Here is a 13,203-nt window from a genome sequence, read left to right as displayed (position 1 = left end):
TTCATCTTTTTGCCCTGCTTGAGCTACTCATCAATATCTATTTTTTGTTCTCTCCTGTTTTGGAGGACAGATGTCCTTGATTTGAGTAGACGAACGCTGATTCCTGGTATCAAAGGCTACTTCACTATCTATGGTCTTCAAAGACAATTCAAAGTAACCTTTCATCCCTCTTCCTTGTGGACCATCATTAATGAAACTTGCATTTTTAATGTTACAGTCCTGCTGACCACCACATCTGAAACCGCAAGAATGACAGTGCATGCAAAACTCTATCCTACTGTGCTTTTGCTCACTGCCTTGTGAAATTGAGATCTAGTGCAAAAGTCATGGAGTTTTGATGCTTCACTTTGAATAGAAGCTTTGTTGTTTTGGCACCAGAAATGAAAAACCTAAGGAGAATTGTTAGTTTACAAAGTTGGATAATACTAAAATGTTTTTTTTAAAAAAAAAAAAAAAAGAAGAAGAAGAATGAAAGTAAAAGCAAAGTGGAAAATACCTGTCGTGAAACGCTGCAAACCAGGAATCAGGATTTGTCCCTTGCTAGAGTATGCGATGAAAGCTTTCATATACTACATTTGGCTAACCTCAGATGTTTAGATGTTCAACTTACATTATTCAGATTATTCTTAGTAAGATCATCTTAATAACCAAGAAATTGATTTCAATGCCTTGGTAAACTCGTTGCATGTGGTCTATCTAGAAGAAATCATTAGAATTAGGTTTATGCTCTCATAAAGACCTTTGAAAAGCTCTTGGCAAAGAAGATTAACTCATTTGGATAAGTATATGTTGTCACTGGTTTTATCAACCAACAAAGAAGAATTCATTTGTAAACTTGTCTATGTTTTCAAGATTTAGACAACTAATTTCAGAAATGGGATCGATTTTCAAAGTCAGGTACTTAGTAAATGTAGACAACGGTATAGAAAGCCACTTTAAAAGGATACCATAATTGCTTCCTATAAAATCATTCAAAGGATGGATGAAAAGAGACATACAATTTTCTACAGATGGGGAGAGTCTCAAGCCATACCCATCCGTGATATATACTTCCCAATAAACATACACAAATCCGTACTTGGGTTAAGCTGGTCTTTCATGGTAGTGAGAAGCAGTATATTATAGAAGGTTAGAGCAAAATTAAAGTAAAACAACATTCAATAGCAACAGTGCCATGTTTTATGTTCATTCAATCAATAAATTCTATTATGAATCCACCATGTTCAAACACTATGCTAGGCACTTATTATTTTTTTAAAATTTTATTTATTTATTTATTCATGAGAGACACAGAGAGAAAGAGGCACAGGCACAGGCAGAGGAAGAAGCAGGCCCCATGCAGGGAGCCCGACGTGGGACTTGATCTCGGGTCTCTAAGATCACGCCCTGAGTGGAAGGCAGTGCTATACCGCTGAGCCACCGGGGCTGCCCTATGCTAGGCACTTATGATGTAAATGTGAACTAAAAAAAAAAAAAATCTCCTGTACCCTAAGAATGTACATTCCACTATGATACTGAGTAAATTACCTAAACATTGAAAGTCAGTCACCTAGTATATAAAATAGAAGTAATAAGAGTACCCCATCTGGTGGTTGAAAATAAAATAGGTTATTCCCTTGCCCAGAGTCAATGATCAATGTTATCTATCATTATTGTTGTTGCTACCGTCATCATCATTGGAATCCTAGACAAATAAAATTATTATATTTGTCCCGTATTATCATAAACAACACAAATGCAAATGATTAGATTTGTACAAAATTACTGAAAGGGATTTACATCTTTTTACAAAATGGTTCTAAAGGATAAATATTATTTGTTCTAGCATAGCACACATGATACCATTTCTAAACATGATTTCTGGGTCACTAATATAAAAGCTGACTGGTATACATTTATTAATGTTCTTTTGGAGTAGACTATACCAATAAAATTGAGAAGATAAATATGTAGAGAAATTTTTGAGATCACAACTTTTTAAGTTGGTCAATAATCTGATGTAGTCTGCCTCTTATTTTTTCAAAAGTAATTGTGTACCTTTAGAACTGAAATCTACCCACTGTCCTCCATCCATCCAATTGTGTAGTTAAATCTTTCAAAATATTTTCATTTTTATATGTTCTACACTATCTTTGTAGAAGGATACAAAGGTCATTAAAAGCAGTTTGTCCTTGAAATTGAAACAGTACAGTTGAGAATACAGGTATGTGCATATATTTAATTTGATTCAATTATAGGACAAAAATTTTTATTTAAAAAGTACCTATTCTTTCACCATATCTCTATCTCCTTTGACATGCCCATGTCATCCACTGCAAGGGCCAGATAAGTTACCCAATGCAGCCTCCTGAATTTCAAGTTCTAGACTGAGGCTACTTTGCTTTTCCATATCTGCTTTGAGTCTTCTTCCTTAATGGCTTCCTTTACAACTAGTATTATATGGCTTAATATTATAACTTTTTCTCTTTGTTAAGTGTGATTTACTGAGTTTATTGTGGATTCTAAGACCTGGGTCTGGTTTTGTACATGTTTACATAACTGTACGAGAGATCGGCTATTACCACACAGTAGGCCTGAGTGTTTGAGCACATGGTGCCATATACTCCAAGTATATGGCAAGGAAATGGAGAGCAAACAAAAATATAAAGGTCTAGGGAATTACTTGGAATAGTTGATTCACATCTTGCATGAAAGTTATGTTTTTGGACAGCATGTGAAACAAGAGTTGTACTCAATACGACGCCAAAAGGAGACACGCACTACTTTAGAATGAGTTAAACACTGCTGATATTTCCTCCTGCATTGGAACAGATTTAACAGTAGGTGAAAGAATTGACTAGTAGTAATATTAATTATAATAAAAAATAATGCCATCAATATCCTTGTGCCACACATTTCCTAAACATATATTAATCCACATAATTTTCCAATAATCTTAAGCAATACTTATTCCCCCAATTTTATAAATGAGGCAATTTAGGCAAGAGTGGATATACGGAAGAGAGATAGCATGCATGCAACACATTTTCCAGGTATATGGATGCTTTAAATAAAAGCAAAAGAATCGCTGCTTATAAAATGTTATCATATTCATCTAAATCTTCCATAACTGGAAGAGAGTTAACTCTCATAACTCTGTTAGTTAAGTGCAAATTCTCTGTAGTAAGCTTTCCTGCATACCAACTTTATGTCTGTCACTTGCTCTGTGGGATCTTAAAAAAGTTACTTGATCTCTCATGCCTGTTTTTCTCATCTGAAAGCAGTATTGTGAGAAATCAATTCATATAAAGCAGTTAAAACTGTGCTTGGCAGTTAATAAGCATTAGTAAATGATATCTGCTTTTGTGAATTAATATTTATTATTACGTATTGTTAATTTTTCCCTTTCCTATCTTCAAATGGTATGTTATTCTTTTTATGTCTTAACTGAAGATATTTCCACTTACTCTCTACTCGAAAGAAAGAAGATTCATTTCTGTTACAGTGCATATCTCTTGCCTGTCTCTGTCCTCCTAATTTATTTAATATTTAGATAGTATCAGTTACCTTTAAATTAGGAGTCAAAAACTTAGTTGTATCTATGAAACAGGCAATTAATTAGCCCTCTTGGCCTTTCTTTGAGCTCCTGTTCTCTCTCACACCTTCCAGCCCTGAACTTGAAAGTATGTGGATTTATGCTTGTCAGACTGGCTCTCATTTTTAATTGGACAATCTGGTATTTCCTCCCACAGAAGCATCCATTAAACAGATGGCCACAGCCTTTCTATCTTCCAGGAAATTGTTGAATCCTCTCATTTGCTATGTTCCTCCTCCTGTATCTTTGCATATATACCTACACACTTAGAGTTACATTTTAGTTTTAATTTTTAATTGTTTTACTATAATTTCAATGGATTCTGGAGAGGATATAGAGAAATGTGTGTGTTCACTTCTTACAGTTCATCTTTGTCTTTCTACAATTGTTAGTGATGCAGTAAAATGACCTATTAATTAGGGCAACATCAAAGAAGTATTCAGAAGCAAATTATGGGTTTTAAACTTTTTAAACTATATTTCAAGGATTTTTTTCCATATTTTCTATTTTACATAAAAAATGTGAATGGAAGATGTATAGGATCCTATCTGAGGGAAGTCTTATTGGTTGTCAGAGATATTAAAAATGTATTATGTAAGCAATGGATAATATTACCATAGAAATGTACTTTAGTGTTTTTTTTTTGTTTTTTACTTTAGTTTTTTTACTCACTTAAGAATGGCTTATACTCTCTTCTAAATGTGTGTAGATATGCGTGCATATTTATGAACATGTATGAATGTATATATATATGTATGATGTATATATGTATGTATCTTTCAGTTTATTTTATGATTCTATAACAGAAAGCACATATTCTTTTTTTTTTAAGAATTTATTTATTTATTCATGAGAGACACAGAGAGGCAGAGACAGGCAGAGGGAGAAGCAGACTCCTTGTGAGAGAAGCAGGGAGCCTGATGCAGGCCTTGATCCTGGGATCCCAGGATCATGACCTAAGCCAAAGGCAGATGCTAAACCACTGACCCACCCAGGTGCTCCCAGAAAACAAATATTCTAACAGAAAAAATCACTTTGGAATTTATCATGTCAATTGTATGTTTTTGTTTTGTTTTGTTTTTTTTGTATTTTATAGAAAACACTTTTATCTCTAATGCTTTGGACTATAAATGTCAGCTTATAATAAATATACAAACTCTTATATTTAGAAGACAAGTCTGTTCCTGTTTATACCCACGCATAGGTGATTTCAAACAGAGAATATATGCCAGTAGGAGATATAGCTGGAAATATATCAGGTGGAAGAGAAGCAGATTAAGTCAATATAGTCTTATTCTATTGATATATTGCAATTAGAATTACTAATGATTTCTAACATTAAAATTGTAAGACCCACTAATAATATAGTAATTTTAACATAATATCCCCTTGAAAATACTACGACATTCCTAAAGTGTATGCATGGGGGGAAAAAAAGCAGATAGGGTACCTTTCTGTGAAAAGTATGTTTTTGTTACTTCTATTGTAGGAAATGGAGAAGTGTTTCAATTCAGTCAACTTCTAAAAGGTGAGACTGAGGTCATCACTCGAAATAAAACAGCCGTGTCTCTAAAAGCAAAATATATCCCTTAATAAACTACTTCTCAAAATGAACATGGCTTATTTAATGCTAGAGAATAGAAGTATTAAACACAAACGCTCCCATCTGTGTATGTTTCCAAGTATATCACAAAATAGATGTTTTTTTGTGTCTCTTCTTCAGTTTCCATTCTTCTGAGCAGTTTGCCTCATGTTCTTAAGCAGCCCAGAGTTAGTTGTTAAATTCTAGAGAGCAGGCTGTGTTTGAAGGATCTTAGAATTCTGAACTTCACTCTTGCTATGTCTGAAAATGTTCCCTGACTGATCTCTCTCTTACATATCTCATTATGTTCCCATGCTCATTTGGGATTGGATATAAAGAACTGTAAAAGAGATGAGTAGTTACTAAATTAGTAGTCATTTGCTGCAATGCAGGGTACTTGCTTTAAACATCATCTTTCTTGTCTTCACACAGGAACACATTTCTAAATTTTTAAAACTCAAATAGTTATTATTTATCCTTGATAAATAGTAAATAATTGAGTTGTTATTAGGTTTTATTTCCTTTTAAAATATTTATTTATTTATTTATTTATTTATTTATTTATTTATTTGAGAGAGAGAGAGAGTGTGTTTGTGCAGGGGTTGGGGTGGAGGGGCAGAGAGGCAGAGGCAGAGAATCTTCAAGCAGAATCCTCGCTGAGTGAGGAGCCTGGGTGGGAGGCTTGATTCCAAGACCCATGAGATCATGACTTGAGTCAAACCAAGAGTTGGAGGCTTAACTGACTGAGCCACCCAAGTGTCCCAGCTTCTATTTCCTTTTAAGACAGATTTGTGGAGTTTAAGGGAACAACATCTCAAATGTGTACTTATATCCAAACAGTAGTTGAAAAGAAAGCTGAGTACTATCTCTTTACAATGTCTTTGTACTAGATCCATAATCATAACTTATATGCTATTGGCATTTTGTAAAAATTCACAAGTTTCTAGAACAAAATATAAACAAAAGCAAACCCTTACATAAAGATCCTTTACCATTTCATCACTTGTTTCCCTCATTTGTGATTCACAATATATATGATTTTTTTTCATTTATTTATTTTAAAAGATTTTATTTATTTATTCATGAACGACACACAGAGAGGAAGAGGTAGAAACATAGGCAGAGGGAGCCCGATGCGGGACTTGATCCCAGGACTCTGCCCTGAGCTGAAAGCAGACGCTCAACCACTGAGCCACCTAGGTGTCCCCACAATATATATTATTTAAAGTGGAGTTGTTCAAGTGTATAACTCAAAGGATAAGCCACCTAAATCAAACTAGGCTTTTAGGTGTCCTGCTGACTATGAATCCTATATCTCAGCAGCCCAGAAGTTCCATGGGTCTATGTGGTGAACAGAATAATGCTGAAAAAAAAAAAAAGAGCTCCAAAATATACCAAAATTATCACAGGGGTTAATTTCCATTTCAAGTATTAACAATAATTTTTATTCATACAACCCAACTGCTAACAAATTTTAGGCAATGTTCCAAGCTTAGAGACTCAGATTTATAAAAGACATAGGCCCTGTCCCCACTATATGGAATACATTGTGTGGATTTTTAATTTCTAGTCCTCTTAGAAGGATATTCTCCAAGTGTTTCATTTGGCCAAGTCCTCTAAGAAAAGTGGGGCAAGTCTTTACAGGATCTCCCTGAATCACTAGAGCCACTCTAGAGCTGACTTTACTTTTTAGAATGGATGATAAGGTATTTTCTTTCCTTTTTTTTAAGGTTATTTTTCTTTAAAATAGGCAATTGAAATTTCTTTTGAGAAATATTTTTTTTAGTTAAAAAGTTTCACAGTATAGAATTTTAACTCTCATCAGATTATGACAGATATTTTTCAGATCTATTCATTATTACAACATGATCCATGAAAATAAACCAAAGATATATTAAGACAATCTGTAAACATATCTAATTATTAACTATATGTATATTTGAGATTGTCTATTTTCTGATCTATGAAGTATAACACTTCAATTAATACTTGTAGGATAGAGAATTTTGTCAGTTAGATATGTTTCAAATTCTATTTCTGTTATGCAATAAGGACCCTGAAGTTCTAATTTATTTGATCTAAAATAAGTTCTATTCTCTGTTATCTGTTAACAAATGACCATCAGTAAACATTTGGCAAACGTTACTTAAAACTATACACTATTCTATTTACAAAATAATACATACAAAATACTTAATAGCTTTTATTTGTAGGTAGAAGACATTCACATACATACTTACTTATTGCATATGTGTAGGTAGAAGACATTCACATACATACTTACTTTTTTGTGTTACAAGAGTTTGAAGGTAGGTAGGTAGAAGACATTCACATACATACTTACTTTTTTGTGTTACAAGAGTTTGAAGCAATTTAAAACAAATAATAGGGGAGTTTGGGTGAGTCCCTTGTTAGGTATCTGTCTTCAGCTCAGGTCATGATTCTACAGTCCTGGGAACGAGTCCCACACTGGATTCTGTGTTCAGGGGGAGTCTATTTCTCCCTCTGCCCCTCACCCTGCTTGTGCTCTCTCTCTCCGTCTCTCTCTCTTTCTTGCTCTCTCTCAAATAAATAAATAAAATCTTTAAAAAAGGAAACAAATAATGAACAAAGACTAAAAATTACTAGATGGAGGATTCATGTCTGCATATGGTAGGAAAGCTTTTATATTATTAACTCTCCAACAGATTAAAATCTGGAAACATATTTTCTAAAAATGTATTTGCAGCAATTGAAGAATGAATAAATGCAGGGGAAAAAGAGTAAAACAAAATCTTAAAAAGGAGAATTGCAATGAGTGATAATTTGTGTTCATGAGCATTCATTTTCCTCCTGAAGGCAACTTCCCCCATGAGGTTGGTAAAACATAACAGAAAAGTTTCAATTTCACCAATCTAGGAGTCAGAGGATAGAGTAGAGGAGCACCAGAGTGGTTGGAAAATGAGGTGAAGTCTTTTAAAGCAGGGAGCTATGCAGTGGGGAAATTCCCAAATCTGAAACTCCATCCCAAAGCTTGGCTGGTTTTTGAACTTTATGTATGTGGGGAAGACTTCAACAAGTCCAGTGGAAAGTGAGTGGGAAGTTGGAAACACTGTGGATGGGAGATTTCATCTGCTGCCTATTACAGAAGAAAGAGTTTGGAATTTGAGACCAGTCAAGGAGTCTACTTGTTAAAACAAAAATCAATATCCTTTGATGTGTTTATTGAGAGGATCCTGTGATTTTTTACACTTTATTCTATTAATATGCAAATATTGATTTGCATGTATTCAATAATCTTTGCATCCCAGGGGTAACTTAGTTGATCATGATATATGATCCTTTTAATGTGCTGTTGAAAAGTAGGTTTACTAATATTGTGTTGAGAATTTTAGCACATATATTCACCAGGGATATTGGATATTGGTGCATAGTTTTCTGTTCTTTTAGCTGGATAGATAGATAGATAGATAGATAGATAGATAGATAGATAGAATCTTTATCTGGGAGTGACAGCGATGCAAGACAGCAGCCACCACGGGCTTGGCCTCATCCCCTACCTGGCCCCAATGCCTCGGCTCTGTTCTGGAAAACACCCAGAAATGGCTCAAGCCTCAATGTGAACTCAGGAGTAAAAGTCCCTCGCAATTTTCAACTGTTAGAAGAACTGGAAGAAGGCCATAAAGGAGTAGGAGATGGCACAGTTAGCTGGGGTCTAGAAGATGATGAAGACATGACACAAGATGGACAGGGATGATAATTGGGCCTCCAAGAACAATTTATGAAAACTGAATATACAGCCTTAAAATAGAATGTGGACCTAAATACCCAGGAGCACCCACCTTTGTAAGATTTGTAACAAAATTTAATATGAATGGAGTCAATAGTTCTAATGGAGTGGTGGACCCAAGAACAATATCCATGCTAGCAAAATGGCAGAATTCATATAGCATCAAAGTTGTCCTGCAAGAGCTCCGGCGCCTAATGATGTCTAAAGAAAACATGAAACTCCCTCAGCCCCCGAAGGATAGTGTTACAGCAATTAATCAAAAAGAGAAACCACCCTCCCCTCCCCCCCCATTCGATTTAAGCAGTCATTTTCCACAGTAGTACATTTTCTAGATACGTCTTGTAGACCTCAAAAGTACTGGAAAGGAAGCTCCCATTCAAAGGCAGTTTATCTTAAGATACTGTAAATGATACTAATTTATGTCCATTTGAAATATATAAGTTGTGCTATAACAATCATCCTGTCAAGTGTAACCACTGTCCACATAGTTGAACTTCTGGGATCAAGAAAGTATATTTAAATTGATTCCCATCCTAACCGGTGGTGCACATCTAACTCAACTGTGAAAAGACACATCACACAATCACCTTGCTGCTGATTACATGGCCTTGGGTCTCTGCCTTCTCCCCTTCTCCTCCTGCTGGCTCCCTCCCTCCCTCCCTCCCTCCACCCACCCCTCCGGCCCTACAACAGCCCTCCAGCTTGGGGTGGCTTGCTAGAATAGGCATGAAGGTTTCAGGTTGCAGCCTGTGGGACTACTGCTGGGTGTGCAGGGGTGCTCCAGCTGCACCCCTGGTTTCTTTTTTTTAAGTCTTAAATGATGCCCTCCCCCCTCGAAGCCATCATCCTTTCTCCACTTCCCATGACCACCCTCGGCCGAAGCATAGATTGCAACCCCCTCTGCTCCCCTCTGAAATTGGCCTTTGGTGAGGGATTCAGGGCTTTCCCCATATCTTCTCCCCTACCTTAATCGAGGGGTGCTACTTTTTCCTTCCTCCTCAAGTCCCTTTTTGCACCATCACCACCCAATACTACTCCTTGCTTTGGCCAGAAGCCATCAGGTAAGGTTGGAAAGAGTCTCTGACTTCCCTTGTTTAGTTTGGAATCACATTTACTCTCCACCAGCCTGGGAATGAATTTTGGGTCCTCAGCCCTGCCACCCTCTGCTGTCATCATCAGCTGATGCCGTTTTTTTAGCTCAGGTTTTGATAAAGTGAAAAGAACAGTCACCAGGGGTACTCAGACCTGCCCACTCTCAAAGTGCTTGGTGGTAAAATTTGGAGAAAGGCTACAGAAGACACTTGTAAGCACACACGATCCCTCTGAATGAATTGTTTTCTTTTCCTGTAATTGCTTTTGCTTTTAACAATTGAAGAAGTTTTAAACAGGGTTCTCATGTGGTCATCTTATAATCCATTTGGGTCTAGTTTGGAATCTGACAACTGGAACGAAAAGAACCTTGGATTCGGTGCATACTTTGGTTTTGGTGCTGCTGTGTCTCATGTTCCTCAGCAGGGATCGAGAAAGAACTCAGCGTGCACAGCAGATCCCCAAAATTGGCGGGCTTCACTTCCTGGCAAATTGCTGCATCTTTCCACTTTTCTGTTCAGGACCACTAAATGCTGAGATGTGGATGCATAACGAAATAAAAGCGATTCATTGTGTTCCACAAAAAAAAAAAAAAAAAAAAGAATCTTTATCTGGCTTTGGAATCAAGGTAATGTTGATCCTGTAAAATAAGTCTGAAGTGTTCCCTTCTTTTCATATTTTGGAAGAATTTGAGATGGATTGGCATTAATTTAAATTTTTCCTTAAATGTATTGTAGAAATCATCAGTGAAACCATCTGGTCCTGGGCTTTTCTGTTGTCATTGGGAGGTTTTTGGTTACTGTTTCAGTCCCCTTTCTCATTAATGATCTGTTCAGATTTCCTATTTCTTAGATTTTTTTTGGTAGATTATACATTTCTAGTATTTATTCATTTCTTCTATGTTAACTGATTTGTTCGTGCTCCTACTAGTGTCTCATGTTCCTTTGTGTCTGTGATGTGAATTGTAATGTTTCCTCTTTCATTTCTAATTTTCCTTATTTGAGTCTTCTTTTTTCCTTGTTTAATGGAGCTAAAGTTTTATCTAGTATGTTTGTCTTTCAAAAACCAAATCTTAGTTTCAATGATTTTTCTTCTATTATGTTTCTGGTCTATTTTATTTCTGCTCTACTGTTTATTATATTTTTCCTATTGTTAACTTTGGACTTAGATAGTTCCTAATTTTCTAATTTCTTTATATATAAACTTAAGTTGTTTATCTGATATCTTCTTTCTATTAGTGTATGCATAAATTTTGCTATAAATTTTCCTCTTAGGGATCCCTGGGTGGTGCAGCAGTTTGGCGCCTGCCTTTGGCTCAGGGCGCGATCCTGGAGACCCGGGATCGAATCCCACGTTGGTCTCCTGGTGCATGGAGCCTGCTTCTCCCTCTGCCTGTGTCTCTGCCTCTCTCTCTCTCTGTGTGTGTGACTATCATAAATAAATAAAAATTAAAAAAATAAATAAATTTTCCTCTTAGAATTGCTTTCACTGCATCCCATAATTTTTGAAATGTTCTTTTTATTTTCAATAGTCTCAAGATTCTGATTTTCCCTTTACCTTCTCTTTGACCTATTATTTGTTGAGGAATGTGTTAATTTCATTGTTATATCTGAATACTTCCATTTTCCTCCTGTCATTGATTTCTAGTTTCATACCATTTTATTTATATTATTTCAATCTTTTCATATTTGTTGAGGCTTGTTTTGTGGTTCAACATTTGATCTCTCCTGGAGAGCATTCTGTGTGTGCTTGAGAAAAGTGAGTTTTTTGCTGGTATTGGATCAAATGCTTTGTACATGTCAGTAAGGTCCATTTGGTCCATAGTGTTATTCAAGTCTGCTGTTTCCTTATTAACTTTATGTCTAGGTATTATATTCTGTGTTGAGATTGGGATATTGAAGTCCTCTACTATTAGTATATTGTTGTCTATTTCTCCCATCTTTTCTGTTAATACTTAGGTGCTCTAATGTTAACTACGTATGTTCTTATAATTTTATATCCTCTTGATGAACTGACTCCTTTGTTACTATATAGTGACTTTCTTTGTCTCTTGTCACCAATTTTGACTAAAAGTCTATTTATGATAGAGATAAAGTCATAAATAAAATAATTATGGACTTTTTATGACTCTCATGTTTTCTTATTATTACTAGTGTCCTTTCATTTCAATTTCAAGAACTGCATTTAGCATTTCTTATAAGGCAAGTCTAATGGTGATGTCCTCTCTTAGATTTGTTTACCTGAATATCTCTTTCCTTTATTTCTGAAGGACAGTTTTGATGGGTATAGTAATCCAAGGTGGTATTTTTTTTTAAGACTTATTTATTTATTTGACAGAGAGAGAGAGAGAATAAGCAGGAGGGGCAGAGGGAGAGGGAGAGAGAATCTTCAACAGACTGTACCGAGTGCAGAGCCTGATGCAGGGCTCTATCTCACAACCTTGAGATCATGACCAGAGCTGAAACTAAGATTTGGATACTTAGCCAACTGTCAACCAGTTGCCCCTAGGATGGAATTTTTTTTTAAGTACTTTTAATACATTATTCATTCCCTCTATGCCTGCAAGGTTTTTGGAGAAAAATAGCCTAATAGAAGTTCCCTTAAATATGATAAGTATTTTTTCTTTTGCTGTTTTCAAAGTTCATTCCTCGTTTTTGATATTTGTTTTGATATTGCTCAGGATCCTTTTAGTTTCCTGTATTGGAATATGGATGTCTCTCTCAAGATTTAAAAGTGCTCAGCTATTATTAACTTAAATAAGCTTTCAGCCCTTTTTGCTCTTTCTTCTCCATCTGGAATTTTTAGGATATGATATTTGCTTGATGTTGTCCCATAATCATTTAGCCTTTTTTTTTTTTTATTCTATTTTTCTCCAGAATCATAGTCATGCTGAGTTTGAGCCAGTTTTGAGGCTTCCCTAGGTCTGCAGTGGGGTCTACAACTGGCATATTTGTAACTACAGGCTTGAGGAGGTATGGATTCTCTCTGGTCTCTGGGTGTACGGAAATGCTTCCAGGACCTTGTTCAATAGGATGGCAATGAGACAGAGATCTATTTAGGGTCTGCATTTGGGTCCTCAACCAACAGGCTTATTGCCAGGTGTGCAGATGTGGTTTCTGCCAAATCCGTGGGAAAGCTTCTTCCTAGTCACTGTATGAGCTCCCAGGTAGACAGGACTTGCGCTGAGAG

At 35.8% G+C, this 13,203-nt stretch overlaps 1 pseudogene; it reads left to right on the top strand.

Moving 5' to 3' along the window:
* The first annotated feature begins 8,006 nt into the window (after positions 1 to 8,006).
* On the top strand, positions 8,007 to 9,245 carry LOC112678714 (ubiquitin-conjugating enzyme E2 variant 1-like; annotated as a pseudogene).
* The last annotated feature ends 3,958 nt before the right edge of the window (positions 9,246 to 13,203 follow it).

Source organism: Canis lupus, chromosome 22 (genome assembly GCF_003254725.2).
Source record: "Canis lupus dingo isolate Sandy chromosome 22, ASM325472v2, whole genome shotgun sequence".
In the NCBI taxonomy this organism is placed as follows: Eukaryota; Metazoa; Chordata; class Mammalia; order Carnivora; family Canidae; genus Canis; species Canis lupus.
Note: the sequence above shows the minus strand (reverse complement) of the source record. Positions and strands in the feature narration are given on the sequence as shown.